This window comes from Varanus komodoensis, unplaced genomic scaffold (genome assembly GCF_004798865.1).
Source record: "Varanus komodoensis strain SLA01 unplaced genomic scaffold, ASM479886v1 scaffold5, whole genome shotgun sequence".
Lineage (NCBI taxonomy): Eukaryota > Metazoa > Chordata > Lepidosauria > Squamata > Varanidae > Varanus > Varanus komodoensis.
Genome location: NW_025336087.1, coordinates 11631978 through 11648163, shown reverse-complemented (window position 1 = coordinate 11648163; position 16186 = coordinate 11631978).

The window sequence follows — 16186 nt, the reverse complement described above, 5'->3', positions numbered from 1 at the left end:
TTTCCCTGTGCCGGGACGGCTGCCCAGCTCACTTGCGCGCAGAGCGCGCCAAGGCGAGGACGCCGCGCCCCCGCCTGCCTCTCCTCCTGCCTCGGCCCTGCCCTGCCCTGCCCTGCCCTGCCCTCCCGCGGAGATCCACGCGGGACTTGGGCTTCCCCCGGAAGAGCCGGGCTGTTTCAAGGAAGGCCTCCCTGGCGCCGCCGAAGGGCCTTCCCTCGCGCGGGAGAGGCTGGGCAGAAGCCTGGGCCGTATGTCTCTCCGTGTGTGTGGCGTGTGGACATTGCAACTGCTTCTCCTCCACACGACCCGACCCTCTTGGCGTCGCCCTCGAGGAGCAGGCGAAAGTGAGGCCGATCTGGGAGGGGCGAGACTTCGTGTCCCCCCAGAACCAAAGCTGCCTTTACTTTGAATCCGAGCTGCATCTTACCCCCGCAAGCTAGAGTAGGGCAGGGGGCATCGAGGGTGTTATGCTCCGGACCCGACAGAAAGGTAACGTCGCTCTCCGCGGATTTCGTGGCCCTTCCGCAAATGGCTTCATGGGATTGTTGCGTGGAGATGAAGAAACCGGGGCCTGTGGACGCTTGTGTGAATGCGAGGCGTCCACAGGCCTTTGCTAGCACGGCTCCTGCGCGAGAAGTGAAAGACCTCTCTGAGCAGGGGACCTTCCCCGTCATCGTTTCTTCGGGCAAGTTAGAACAATTTGAGAGATCATTCCATCTATAGGCAGACTAGCGTGCCATCACCTCCCTGGGCCTCTAATAATTACAAGGGCAGATCCATCACTTGAATGCTTTTGTACAGAGATGAGGACTGGATCCACACAGTTCAAAGCAAGTTTCAGCTAGTGTCATGATCGCAGGGCACCCTGGTTAGTGGTCAAGCACCTCCCTAGGATGCAAAAGATGTCACATGCCAGCCCCTCCTCTCCAAGTAGGATGTTGGGGGTGGGGGGATCCGATGAAAACCCTGGAGAGCCCTTTCAGTCAGTGTCAACAAGACCAGGCTGGATGGGCCGAGGGTCTGGTGCCAGGTAAGGAAGCTTCCTTACAGCCTGGCTGTGCAGCTGCTGAACAGATCACCAGGCCAGCTGTCTCATCCATAGCCAGTGGCCCTGCTGGAGCGTCACAGCCCAACTCCTGGTCAGCAAGAGCTCAACCGCCCAATCACTTTCAGAATTAGGTTGGCCTGGGAGATTTCCTGATTTTTTAAAAATTGAGCACAAATATTATACTTTGTGCACTAAAATGAGGTAGACTTGAAGATGCTTAGATAGATCAACCTCTCTGTCTATCATAACTGATATACTTTAGGATAGTGGTTTTATATATTTTGACCTCCAGTGGTTTGACCTACAGGTTCCATGAAGCCCCAGCATTGGCTATCTTGACTAGAGCTGAGGGTTCATGGAAACTTTCCAAGCATTTTGCCTTTTGTAGGTAAAATGCCTGGAAAAGGCAATATGCCTGGAAAATCAAGCTGCCCAACTGCAAGAAAGTGCTTTAAGCAAAAACAAAGGCAAGAAAGGAACAGGATCAACATTAAAAAGAGGGTTTATCTTCTCATTAAAGAAGAGTGAGTCAAGCATCTGAGTTATACTTCACTAAATAGTTCATTAATAAATTAAAACTTGCATCAGTTTCCATATGTATATAGCAGTTTGTGGTGGCCCAATTATTGCATACTTTGCTTCAGATTATATAAACTTGTCATGGCAGGCACTGATTTAGAAGAGGCATTCTCTCTTCTGTGATGGAGTAGAGGAAATATCTTTTATCAGATGGCCCTTATATTCACAATATTTGTAAGCTCTTGTATGTAAAATATTTATTAATTATTCATTCAGTTTTTTCAATTTATATACCACCCCACTAGTCATACGCTCCCTGGGTGGCTTACAACATACTAAAATTCAACAAATAATACAAACACAATATAACATTTGCTACAAGGACCGGTAATAATACCAACAATAAAATAAGTAAATTAATTCACAGAATTAAAACCAAAATAGGAAAAGATTTTAATAAATTTATTAAAATTTAATAATTCTAATAAAATACTATATATGTAGAGAACTCCAAATAAAGCATAAACCATTAACATTAAAAATTAATATCAGCCTGACCTTGAGTGGGATTGAAGTCCAAAGTTGGGATGCCTATGAAGAAGGCCCTCCTCCTTGCAAACTGCCCCCTCACTTTGGTAGGGGGGAAGAACACAGAGAAGGGCTTCAGATGAAGACTGCAGTGAATGGGCTGGCACCTTATGAAGACTGTCTTTAAAAATTTGATGCCCAGTTTGCTGGATGCATGTTTTATCTGATCACCAGGCCTTTTAAATATATCAGTCTGATTAACCAAGTAAAAGTTGCAGCTCTCAGCCCAATTCAGTATAAATAGAGTTTGTGCCTGATTTAGTCCAATTATGCCAGGTAAGCTGAGATGATACTTTGGCCAGCAAGCCAGAATCTTCAGATCCCCAAAAGCTGCTCACAGGTTGCAGATCTATATAACATAGATAAAGCTTTCCCAACTGCTATCAGCCCCAACCTGAAAGAAGGGACTTGCAGTATAGTGCATCTGGAGGGCACTATCTGGAAAGTCAATGTGATGTGGTGGTTAAAAGTGCAGGATGGGATTCAGTTAATCTGGGTTCTAAGTCCCCACTCAGCTATGGATCTAAGTGGGTGATTTTGGGCCAGTCACAGATGCTTAGTCCAACCTAACTCACAGGGTTGTTGTTGTGCAGATAAGATTGAGAGAAGAAGAATTAAGTTCCTTGGAAGGAAAAAGGGCAGGATATAAATATAATAAATAAATAAATATTCAAGGAAGGCTGCCATAGATGATTATATTAATTACGTCCCTTAGGAAAAATGTCCAAAGAAAGATTTCTGTGGTATTTGATCAGCAATGACTCTTACACACATAGGAGTTAGCACTTTGTAATACTATGTATTTTTTCTTGTTTCTTGACATTTTAAGACAAAAATTCGAACCAAAGAATCAGAGTAGAAAGAGACACTCAGGTCCAACCCCTGCTCAGTGCAGCAATCCAGTCTAAAGCATCCCTGATGCCAGGTAAGCTGAGGTAATACTTTGTCCAGTCTCCCTGAATATCTCCAGGAATGGAGACATCACCACTTTCAGAAGCATTTGGTTCCACTGTTTGACTGCTCTGACCATTAGGATTTTTATCCCTGATGTTCAACCAAAATCTGCCTTTATGAAGGAATAAACCCAGTATATCATGTCCTGCCATCTTGGATGATAGAGAACTGTTTACAGTCCACTTCTGTGTGACAACCTTCAGATGTCTGAATGGTGCTACCATTTCTTCCGCAGGCTTTTCTTTTCCATAACCTGTCCCTGCCAATGTGTCCCTTGGAGACAGGATCCCTTACAGTGAGTCACTTGGACCAGACTGCTGGCTGACTTCATTCTGGAGTGGCTGGTGGGGCTTTGCAGAGAACCCACCTGCTCTGTGCCACTCTCCAAGGAGTCCTCAACAAGTCTCAGGTTGCCCCAGAACTGCCAGCCTGGCTTTTGGGAGCACTGGCTGGGAGTGTGCAATTTTCCTGTTGGTGGGATTTGCCACCAGAGGCAGGGATTCATCTTACCTCATGGGAGGGCCAGTGCTGATCCTTTTTTTCCTGGAAGGAATGCAAGGCTGTGTGCAGATTTTTCCTCTCACCTCACCTCACCTCACCTCACCTCACCTCACCAACCTGTGAGGTTTGGCTGAAAGTCAGTGGCTGGTTAAGGGTCACCCAGTGATCTACAGGACAGAGCGGGGATTTCTGTCTGACACTCTAGTCCATGGATACCACGTCTCAACTGCAAATGCCAATTCTGGCCTGCTAAGATTTCCCCAGGTGGTCATGCCCCTTTCCCTGTTCCCTGGCCCCACACTTCTGTGACCACCAATCATTTGTGTTTTCCCTGCTACAGGGTAGGTTTTCCCATACTAAAAGGTTGAAACACACTTCCTAATAGGAAGAGCCTTATGCTCAGATATGTTGGCATTTTGGGTCCACCTGTTTTGCCTTCAGCCCCACCAACCAGTGATATGCCACTTTCCAAAAACTTCCTCAAGGGGCTCCAAAAGAGATTCTGCACCCTAGCTTTATTCCAGCCACTACTCTACAAGTGTGGTGTTGTCTTACTTGCTATTTTCTTTAATCACAGGTGCTATTTTATTAGCTCACTATGTGTGGGTGTGAAAGCAGGGCAGTGAAGAAAACTGACAGGAAGAAAATAGATGCAAATTCAAATATACTGTTGGAGGAGAGCTTTGCAAATACCCTGGACCAACAGGAAGACAAGCAAGTAGATCCTAAATCAAATCAAATCAAATCAAATCAGAGCTTTCCCTAGAAGGAAAAATGACAAAACTTGGACTGTCATACTTTGGACATATCACGAGCAGGCAAGACCTGCTGGAGAAGACAACATGCTAGGGAAATCTGCAGACAGAAGAAGAAAAGGAAGACCAAATATGAGATGGACTGACTCCATAAAGGAAGCCACAGCCTTAGAACAACTGAGCCGGGGTGTCATGGGTAGGACATTTTGGGGGGCTTTCATTCATAGGGTTGCCCTAGAATCAGAGAGAGAACTTGACAGCACATAGCAACATATTCCATTAACATTTATTAATTGGTCTGGGCTTTTAGTTGCTCATTCCCCACATAGCAATCATGCAACAGCTGCATAACATGCAGACAATTAAGACCACAGCGGAGCGTTACTGTCATTACCCTTAAACTTAAGATATCTCGGGCATTTCACAGTTCTGCATCTCTGCCACTCCTAAAGTCTACCTATCATGGCCTCTAAGAACTGAGTTAATTGGTGTTCTTTGTTGACAAAGAGGTTCCATACTACCCCCTTCTGCATTAAACCAGTGAAGCTACCTATTTCCATTTTGTTTATTTATTAGGTTTACATTCCACCAGGTTTCTTTTTAAAGAACTCAAAGCAGTTTACATTATTCTCTTCTTCCTGCTCACCTCCTGCCCAAGACCCCCCCCCCCCTTTGCCTCCATGGCTCAGCGGGGCTTAGAATCCAGATCACCTGAGTCCAAGTCCTGCACTCTTAAGCACTACACCACACTGGCTCTCATATATGTAGCTAGTCGTCCATCTGCTTTAAATCAGCAAAAGACCAGCATGAGGATTTGAGATAGTGATGGAATCTGCTTGGCAGCATAATTGTAAAAAACATGAAGGGAAAGGGGTTGCCACAGCTCATGGAGCTAGTATGCTGGAAGATAATCTTGAATACCTGTGTGAACTGAGAAACTACATTCCCTCTTTGTATAACTTCTACCCTCTTCCATTGTCCATTTGAGTTAAGTCTTGTCATCATTTTAGCTGGACACAGATCTAGAGCTGGCATGTAACAAGAGGCCAACATGGATGAGTTTCCCTGCAGGTTGCAATTGCCGTGGCAGCTGCCATTTTGAATATTTGAGTCCTGATGGTGGATAGTTGCAGCTTGTTGTTACGTGTGAAACTGGTGAGGAGGGATTCTTTGGGTGGTTGGCAAGCCACCCAGAACGTCCAGGCTGTTTTAGGGTTGTGTGCATACCTAACTAGCAGGCTGGAAAGGGCAACAAACTGAAATTTAAGATGTTAGTCTGCACTAAGCTAAGTACACTAGTCTACTCTGAGGAGATAATCTACACTAAGCTTTTGCTCATTACTGACCCATCCTGCTCACTTAGCAGACACGCCACACTTACCAAACTGCCTGCTACACTTTTCTTCTGCCCCCCTCCCCTCAGGCACATACAAAAGACAACTTTTATTTCAAAAGAGAAAAAATCTGTTTGCATGTGGCATTTTTTTCTGGTGCATGCCAACCACACAGCACTTAAACTTGTAAAACCAATTTTCTGATTTTGCCCCACCTTACATTTTGTCTGCTGAGAATTTGTGGTTGCCCTCCTTTTCCCTTCTTACATTAAATGGGGCTGGTTGGTTAGCCATCCCTCCTCCTCTTTTAGGCTGGGTTTTAATGCACACTTACAGATCTGTGCATATTTCTTTATTTTGTATTGAAGCCTGTATTCCTATACTACTGTGCAGCTATGTGGAACTGTGCAGGAGAAAATTGGGCCTGCCAACATGACATTCATAAACTGAGCTATTTATACCAAAACAAGCAAACAGGAAAATTATGTTAGTTACAACATTTGTGCTGTAGACTACTCACATGGTAATAAAGGTGATATGGAAGGGAATTGGCTTCAAACAGCAACTTATTTTTCAAAGTTTCACTTTTTTCCTTGGTGGGGAACTCACCATTTTTATGATCACCACAGACAGCAGAATGCACATTTATTAAAAATGCAATCCTGAGCTGCTGTGGATATCATTTTTAACTGAATAAACAACAACCCTGATTTGGCTCACATGGTCTCATTTATCTTGCAGATGAAGCTCTACCACAAGGCTTGTGGCACTGCAGAGTGCTATGAACAACGGTGGCAACGCAAAGGTGACACGGTGTTACGAACAAAGGGGAGCTCCTCCCAGTTCATCCAGATTGAAGCACCGCATGTTGGTGGCACTTGCTCACAGTATAAACAAGACAAATACTCCTCTTAATGTGTGCCCACAGAACAGCAATTGCCTGTAAAACAATATATATCACCATTGTGACATCTCGTATAGGAAAAGGCCTCGGTGACCTTGGTCAACGGAGAAAGGCAATGCCCTCTCAATGGCAGCCGAAATTTCTTTGAGGAGTTTTTAAAGTGATTTTTAACTTGCCTTGGTTCCATCTCCAAAGCATGGCTAGGGACCCCCTGCAAAGTAACCGCCAGGCTCACGGAAGTTGAAGAGCCACGTGGCTGCATTGCACTGTTCAGAAGCCCTGCAGGAAGGAGGGCCTTGATTGTGTTGCTTTGGAGTAGCAGCACTGCCCTGTCCCTGCAGGCCATCCAGGCCAGCCACTTGGAGTTACCTCGTGGCAAAAGAATGTCTTCCATGCTAGGCTGGAAAAGCACTGAAACAAAAAGGCGGCATTTTGTGTGTGCATCCAGGCTGCTGCTCTTGCAGGGAAGAGAGGCACTCTTAGAGCACGTGGAAGCCTTGCTGAGACCCCACTGAGTAACCCAGAAATGTTGTTTCCGTTTCTGGTTTAGGGTTGAAGCATGCCAGAAGGATGGGGAGGGGAAGGTCCTTTGCAGTCATGCCCTTGGAGCAAAGGGAGCCACTTTGGTGAGGAAAAGCAACTGCATGGCTTCTAAAAGCTTATTGAATGTTATAGTGGCGGCAAGGCCAAGCTATGCAAATATAGAGCACTATGTGCCAAAACAGCCTTCTCCAACCTTCTCCTACAGGTATTTCTCATTATTTCCATCTAATATGGTCAACCAGGCTGGATTAAACAAACATGTGGTAGGAACAAATATAGTTCCTACATAACATTCACCTCACCATCGTAACATAAAAACAGTCTCTGGTAGTTTCTACCTGGTAGTTTCATCTCCTGTCTGCTGAATCACAACACTCAGATTCTTAATTTGTAATGTCTTCTCACCATCAAGAACATGCTCTTTCACCTTCTATACCAGCCTTTTTCAACTCAGTGTCCTCAAGATAGATCGTACTACAATCCAATCAACCAGAATGGCCAGTGCTTGATCAAGGAACCTAATGGTGGATATGGCTACCCAAGGGCTAGGGTGCTCTCCTATCTCTAAATGTCAGTTGCTGGAGAACATGAATGGGAGGATGCTTCTCTACTTGAGAGCTTTCCTTCTGGGCATCTGGTTGGCCACTTTGGGGACAGAATGCAGGACTAGAGAGGATTTATGTGTGGGGGAGTACCTGCTTGGTTAAGGCAATTCTATATGGTTTAAGAGCCATTGGCATGAGGTGCAGCCAAGAGCATCACTGAACCTCGAAGGAATTTTCAAACAATTTTTCCCTATTGTGACATGACTGCTTCCATCTAATGACAAACACTGCTTCACAAAACAAAAGCAACAATGTGGCCCCTATTTCTCCGATCTTTGACAGGTATAATCCTTCCTAAGGCACTACTATGCCTACAAATATCATGCAGTGCTGACCAAGAGAATGTTTGTGCAGGATTCCACCCTGGGCAAGGAGGAATAACCTGTATGAAATGTGGACCACAGCCAAGAGAAGCAGGACCAGCCACCACTGGTAGCTTTCAGTATAGGGAAATTTCTGTTTGTTTTTAACCTTCTCTTTCTTTAAATCAGTTTGTTGTTGCTGCTACAAACTATACTAGTGAAGGGAACGTCCTGCCACCATAGTGTCTGGGACATCCAAAGTGAAGGCCAGTTTGAACACTTCTAGACTGCAAACCTAACCCTTTCTGTGCATGGGAAACTCCTTTGTACACGTCCTTCTATCCCAGAATTGTTGACACTGACTGGCAGGGCCTCTCCAGGCAGGCCTCTTTCCCATTTCTTCCTGGGGATGCCGGGCATTGAACCAGAGACATTCTGCCTGCAAAGCAGGTGCTCTGCCACTGAGCTGCAGTGTTTCTTGCGCCACTTGATTCTGTGATTCTGACTGAGGGACACTGAAAAAGAAGCAAAGATAAAGCTGTGGTGGAAGTAGCATGATGTGCTTACCTTCTGATTCTCTCAGGCTCCAGCCCCCAACTCCATAAGAAGACACCCCGAGGCTTCTGCAATATCTCACAGGCATCCTGTGCCCTGTTTCATGCAAGATGCCTAGTAGATGGGAAGCTGCAATTTGTTCAGTGCAAAGTATCACTTCAGCAAAGGGCCACTCTCCCCAAATGCTCCAGTCACCTTATTCAGGGTATGCCACTTCCCATGGTGCTTTGCACATTGGTTTTCATGCAGCAGGCATCTTGCACACTATTAGGGGATGCTTAGTTTCACCCATTCCCAACCTGGTGACTGTCAGATGTTTTGGACTACTAGTCTCAGTGTGCCTGACCATTGGCCTTGCTTGCAGGTAGTGCTGGGACTTGCAGTCTGAAACATCTGGAGATCTACACCTGACCATCCATGAATGAGATGGCATAGATGGACAAGTAGTCCAAGCTGGTAAGAGAAAACTTCCTGGAAGGGAAGAAGCAGAATGTGCATGTGCACTGGGAGGAAAGTTTGAAGGAGACAGGTGATGAACAGGTGATTCTCCCCCTTCCCCAGACTCCACACCAGCAATTCAGCACCCTTTAGGGAGAGAGGTAGTTTGGGGCACAGACAACTAGGATGCAGTCTGGCTGTAGACCACAGGCTATCTAACTATCAAAATTATTCCAAAGTCAATTTAAGTTACCCCAAGCTCCATATAAGTAGTCTGCCAAACTGAGTGAGTGCATGACTAAAAGGTGGTATTTTCAAGTTAATTCAAGGGTGATAGAGATCACAAAGGGTGATTGCAAACTATTAGCGTCCTTAATTCTTATTAAACCAACCCCACCCCCACCACACACCACACACTAGTCACTTAGTTCAAGGTGGCCCTGATTAATTTTCCATTACCCTTGACTTTCACATAGTCTGCATAAACTCATCTGTAAAATTATCCTTTTTACAGAAGCTGTTTATTAAAGGGAGGTCCTTATTATAAGTAGATAAAAGCTTTTGAACTTAAATTCTTATTTACATGTTTCTAGTGCTAACATTTCTGTCATTAAAATTATAGCTGAAAATGAATTAAAGAAGTCTTGGTTTGCAATCCTAAACTAACTTACAGAGTCAGCAACTTTCTCCAAAGTGATGGCTTCCAGATATGTTGAACTTCATCTAATGTTGATTTCAGCTCTTTTTCTTGTTTAAGCTCTTGGTTGTAAAGAAATACTTGCTTTTCCTTTCATTCCTTTGATATTTTCCAGGAAATGCATCAGCCAAACCAGTGAGGAAAAACTATGACTCTCCCCAAAAGTCTTCTCATGTCTGTACTATATAACAAAACCCGCCAAGTTAAGTCTTTCACTGAAAAGTTTAATGTGATTCCCGAAACTATCCTGAGTCAAATCTCTAGCTTGCTGTGGCATCCTTAAGTGGCAATTTCTATTAAAAGGGTTCAGCAACAGATATGTGGAAGAAACAGCCACTGAAGAAAAAAAGCCATTTTGAAGAAGGCAGGATAGTATCACAGAAATGTGTTCTGTGAACACATCAGAATTATGGAAGAAATAGCTTTTAACAGCAAGGAAAATGCTTCAACTGAGAGTGATTTACATGACCTTCTTCAACCTGATGCTCTCTATATGTTGATCAGTGGATTTGTAGCGAAATACATCCAGAGGACACCAGATTGGAGAAGGGCAGTCTAGTTTCAGCTTTTTAACACAAAGTTTTAAATGCAGAAAGGCTAGAAAGGGTACAGAGCAGGACAACAAGGATGATCCAGGGACTAGAGGCAAAGCCCTATGAGAAAAGATTGAGAGAATTGGCCTGTAGAAGAGAAGACTGAAGGGAGATATGATAGCACTCTACAAGTACCTGAAAGGCTGTCACAGAGAGGAAGGACAAGATCTCATTCATTCCAGAGTGCAAGGCATGGAATAACAAACTTCACTTAAAGGAAACCAGATTTAGACTAGACACCAGAAAGAACTTCCTGACTGTCAGAGCAGTATGACAATGGAACCTATTACCTGTGGAAGTTGTGAGCCCCCGTCGATGGAGACCTTCAAAAAGCATTTGGACTGTCCTCTGAATGGAATGGTGTAACTTAGTGTCCTGCAATAGCAGGGGGTTGAACCTGATGGCCTTCTGGCCCCTTTCAATTCTATTACTTTATGAAAATTAAGCAATCCCCTCCACCATCAAGGGGGACCTAAAAAGCATCTGGCAGTGCTCACTGCCACCTTTTGAACAGCTCCCTTTGTGGCACAGTTAGACCACACCAGGCCTGGCCAACCCAGCAGTGGAGAAATATGAAAGATGGGGTTGCCCTTTCCCTCACCAATGGAGCCTCTGTGTCTCACAGCTCCCCACACACATACGCATACATTCAACTCAACAGACACCTGGTTCCAGGTTTATGCTTTCTTCAGAAATAATATCCCTTCTGCAGTCCTTCTGCAGGAGCTTTATCTAAAAGAGAGAGTCTTCATAATTCAAGAGAGATCAATTTCAGATGATAGTCATCACATTTATTTAAATATTAATCCAAAATGAGCTGTAGCATGAACAATTGAACCAAACTCCAATAAAGGTTGCAGCGTGTTAATGCCATAGCCAAGCATGCAATTCTCACACTGGCTTACTTGAGACACAAATAGTGGGGTGGGGAGGCAGGGGGAAGGGAACACTGACATGAAGCTGTAACTTTTAAATTTTAGCTATGCATCTATCAGTAAGTAACTGACTTTTCAGGAATATCAAAGGGCCTTACAGACTTGCTTATCCAGAAAAGAACAAAGCCCAAGGACTGTGTGAGGCCTGCAGTTCAGCCTCCTGTTAAGACAGGGTTTCATTCCTTGCAGGCATTCCAACCAGCAGAAGAGACAGTCACTCACAAGATGCATTTGCCAGGGAATTACAGGGGTCACTGAACACAATATTAATACAGTTATTTCTGGCAAAGCCAGGAATTCAGCACAGCCTTCCCAGCAGGCAGTGACCAGAGGTGGCAGGAAATAACTGGACAGTGAGTGCAATTTAGTGTACTTTTCTATGGTTTATCAACAAACATTGTGCACAATTTAATTCCTAATGCTCTGAACTTTTGACTGTTACCAAGTGGTGTAAAGAGGTGGTGGTGTTAGCTTAGAGCAGAAACAAATGGCTGGAATGTCCATTTGGTAAAGCTTTTGTGGGATGTATCATTTTATAGAATGCTCATGAGAGCTAAAACAAGAACAGCCCTCTGTACAAAATCTCCATGCATTTAAAATGGAGGGATCACAGAAGGTTCAGTGAGACTTTCCCCCCTGAGACTGAGAGAAAATATGTTTCTCTGTTTCACAATGAGTGCGGTGTAGCATTTAAGAGTTTTGGCCTGGGGAAGCCTGGGTTCAAGTCTCCCATCTCCCATGATGCTGACTGTACACCTTGGGCCTTTCGGTGACTCTTATGCTGACCTACTACACAAAAGGCTCTTGTGAGGATAAAATGGAGAGGAAGAAGATCAAGTACACCACCTTGAACTCCTTGGATAAAGAGGTGGATTGTTGATAAGTATCGCACACCATAAAGGGGAATATTCAGATATGCAATATGTCTCTTGCACTCAAATAGTGGAGCGGTTACTGTGCTCCACTGTGTGGCTGTTAATTTGATTCTGTTTCCAGATGCATACAACTTACTCCCTTTTCAATGTTCTTACAGAAGAAGGCCATGGGATAACTACTTGCAGCTGTATTTGCGGGAAGAAACTAACAAGATTCAAAATCTCTCTCACACACATACAGCAAGAACGTTTCTGTTCATTTCTGGTAAGCTTTGAGGAGAGGCGTGACCTTGAGGACATTATATCCAACATGAAAGTATCATTATGGGCTCTCACATCTACTCCCAGCACTATTGTAATATTTTCCCTAAAACAGTATGGGGGAAATTGGGGAAAAATTGAAATGATTTGGCACAATTGAGGCATTGATTTGGTGATGCGCTATCATCTTTTGCTTGCAACAAGACTGATTTGATGAAATACTATTTAAAATATGAAGTCTAAGTTAAATTTACACCAGAGAATGTACCTTTTCTTTATCCTTTAGCAACTGGCCACAAGACATTATTTCAATGACTGCAGTATATATCTCCTGGAACCCAAATAAGTACTGCAGTTCTCCTTTAAACATACTGATCTGAGTTGGCAAAGTGAACTTAGAAATTTCACTTCTGGCATCACTTTTATCGCAGGCAGTTTTAAGCACTTTCACAGCAAAAGGGCCACAATGAACTGTGAATATTTAGATCAGTCTGTTCAGTCCTGCTGCTTCAGCAGCATAACTTGAGATACTTTTTTTTAGACAAAAGGCTGCTAAAGACTATTAAAGCTAGCTGGATAATACTGGAAATTATAGGCATTTTATTGTGTAAAAATGCATATGATTGAGCCCCAAGAATCATTTCAATTCCTGCAACTATTATTTAGCCCAATTAAAAATGCAGCTTCACCAATTCTAAGCCGATTTAGCTGATGCAGATAATTTGGCCTCCAGTCACTTGCTTACCAAACTGAATATGCAACTATTTCCATTGAAAAGATACTTGCATTTCAACTGACATCTGGTGATATGATCTATATTAGGGGATTAACCTATGATGGCTCATTCTTAGATGCACATAATTACTATGCTGTAGTCACAAATGCCTGTAAACCAAAATAAAAAATAAAGAAGAGTTAATGTCCAAAACTCTTATGCTATGGGGTAGAGAGCCTCTGGCCATTCAGCTATTGCTTTACTACTAATCCCATGCCCTACTGGGGATGCCCTACTGGACATGCTGGCTGATGGAAGCTGGAGCCCAATAACAACTGCAGTTCCTCCTCACCCCCATCTCAATCCATTGAGCAAATGGTGTTATGAATGTGTGATCCTTCAGAGGGACTTGAACTTCCTTCAGCTGCAGCCATCATGGACAATGACCAGAGATAATGGGAATCAAGAGTTCAACAACACTAGTGGGCCCCAGTCCTGCCATAAAGGGATGACGAAATTCTCACCTTTGCAACACTGATCATCATATCCTTGACTAAGGACTGAAAAGATTTGCCTGTGTTCATTTTAGTTGGCCAGGCACCAGAGATCCATAGAAAGTTTAGGCTGCTAATTCTGTAGGGCAGCACATATTGCTAGATAGTTAAAGATGTCTAAGTGAGCAGCTTTAACAATACACAACATTTCTTGCTTGAGATTTTGAGAGTCCAACAAGCATAAATGCAACAGGTTGAAGTCCAGTCTGTCTCACCAGCCTGGACATTTAGTATAAGATAGTGTTAAATGGATCAATTACTTCATTTAAAATGTTTATTAAGCTATTCTACATGTGAGATGCTCACTCCTGGAAGTTTTTAGTAAAAAGAAAGCAGCATGCACACAATTTTTCACTTTGTTCCATTTGAGTTTAGGAATTTCCTTCCATATTAAATTTCTCCCTCTCCACAATGTCCAGGTATTAAGTTACCTGATAACTTTATAGTTACCACATGATGCTCCCCTAAGAGGAAAAGAACTTCATTTCAAGAGAAATGTTAGACAAATTATTTCCCAATAAAACATTTTTCAAACGATGTTGCTACTGCCTTTAGGCTGTAACAGCAGCATTGCAAGCAGACCTTTAAACACAAAGAGAATGTATTCCTGCAAGTGCAATCCAAGGTGAAGGACAAATGTATGTGCATCTGAATATACATGTACCTAATTCCTACAATTCTGCCTCAAGTAGTGGAGGAAACATCTCAGGATTCAATACATACATCACGCACCTGACATTTCTGAGTTTTCTGGCATGTTGCTTCCTAACAGACAATCTGCACATACTCCAAATTGGTGTAATCACCCTGTTCCTACATAGGCAAATAGATGTTATTCACTTCTAACAGTAGTAGTAGTAATAGTAGGCTACGTAGAAATAAATACACTGTAAAAAGTAGTATACATGTTTATTTTTCAGTTAATGTTTCACACATGTTTACATGATCTTGTAATCTCAACAATATTTAAAATGCTTTAAGTGTCAAAGCAGGAACAGTTTTTAACTTTGGCAGCCAGGGGACGACCTTCCCACCCATCTGGCCTTGGTTTCCACAAGAACAGAAAGTGAAAAAAATCCTTTCTCAGAAATTACCTCTTTAGTAGGTCGCCCGTTCACATTCAGTAGCTGCCACTTGTTTTGGATGTTGTTTCTGCCTGGGCTGATGATTATACATGCACAGTAAGTGCACATGTTCTGAAGCCTCACCCTTTAGCCAAGCAATCAACAGGAGGGGTGGGAGTCATGGAATCTTGGAGGTTATGGCCATGACACAATGCTTCCCTTGGGAACAGGATATTCATGAAGGACACCCACAGCCAACAGCAGTCTTTGAGGGTTTTGAGTATTTCTGCTTCAGCCCAGCATTGTCATCTTTTAGTTTCTAGTTTCGCAGTCATCCAAGTGAGGCCGGGGAGAGGCATGCAATGTGGTACAGGCTGGATATGGAGCCCTTGATCTCCTTACTCTTGCTTACTGAGGCAGATGGGAGATAGACTACAGGTGTGACAGTGAGTGACTCAATGATCTTGTGCTTCTGGCATTGTGAGTGTATGCATTCTCTTGGCTGGGTGAATAGTGGAAACAGCCTGGTTAGAAGCAGTATCTGACAGACACATTGCTCTGAAACTTCTCAATTTTTCATGGCAGCAATCATGGAGAGAGTGCCATGTGCTTGACAAGCCCTCAAACTCTCCTCAGTTTGCCTTTTCTACGTAATGGCTTCCTAGAGACACAAGTGAATTCAAATTCCTGCTTTTATGTCATATAGATCAGAGATGTACACCTCCCTCTGCCGTGTTTTGAACTCAGTCTTCAATCCTGAAGTTACCTTGCATGCCTCACAGTTTGCCATGCTACTTTAGAGCACTGTGTGCTGAAAGGTCTGCCTGCATGTTACTGTGTATGTCGGAGAAACCAGCAACCCTGTTTCTAACTCGGTTGAGCTTGCTCCCCCTTGTGCTACGCCAGACCCACCTGCTGTTAGCTCTCCTGCCCTCCACCACACAGGCAATGCTTCGAAAGTTGTAAGCCGCCCCGAGGCTTCGGCAAATGGGGCGGCATAAAAATGTTTTAATAAATAAATAATAAATAAATAAAAATGTACTTATTTTGGAAAAGGTGCCAGTGAAATGTATTTTACCTGTATGGAAAGCAAGCACAAATCAAACAACTCATTTATTGAACAAGTCTTCAAGGCTTGGCATTAAGCTTGACGGGAGTGATAAATCAGGAACTCCTGGTCTCATTGGACTAAAATCTTAAAGAGTTTAAATTACTGCAGATGTGCAGTTTAATAACCTAATAAGGAACGCTTTGAAAAGCTTTGTCATATCATGAAAAAACATTTACAAATTCTGTTTTGTTGTTTCTATTTGTTTTGGACATCACTTTGGTGGCTCCGTGGGATGAACAATTTTTATATATATTAAATATAAATTGTATTTTGGAGGATACATCACAAGGAAGGCCTCCACCTGGTGTCAAATTACTGAAAGAAGTGAACACTGC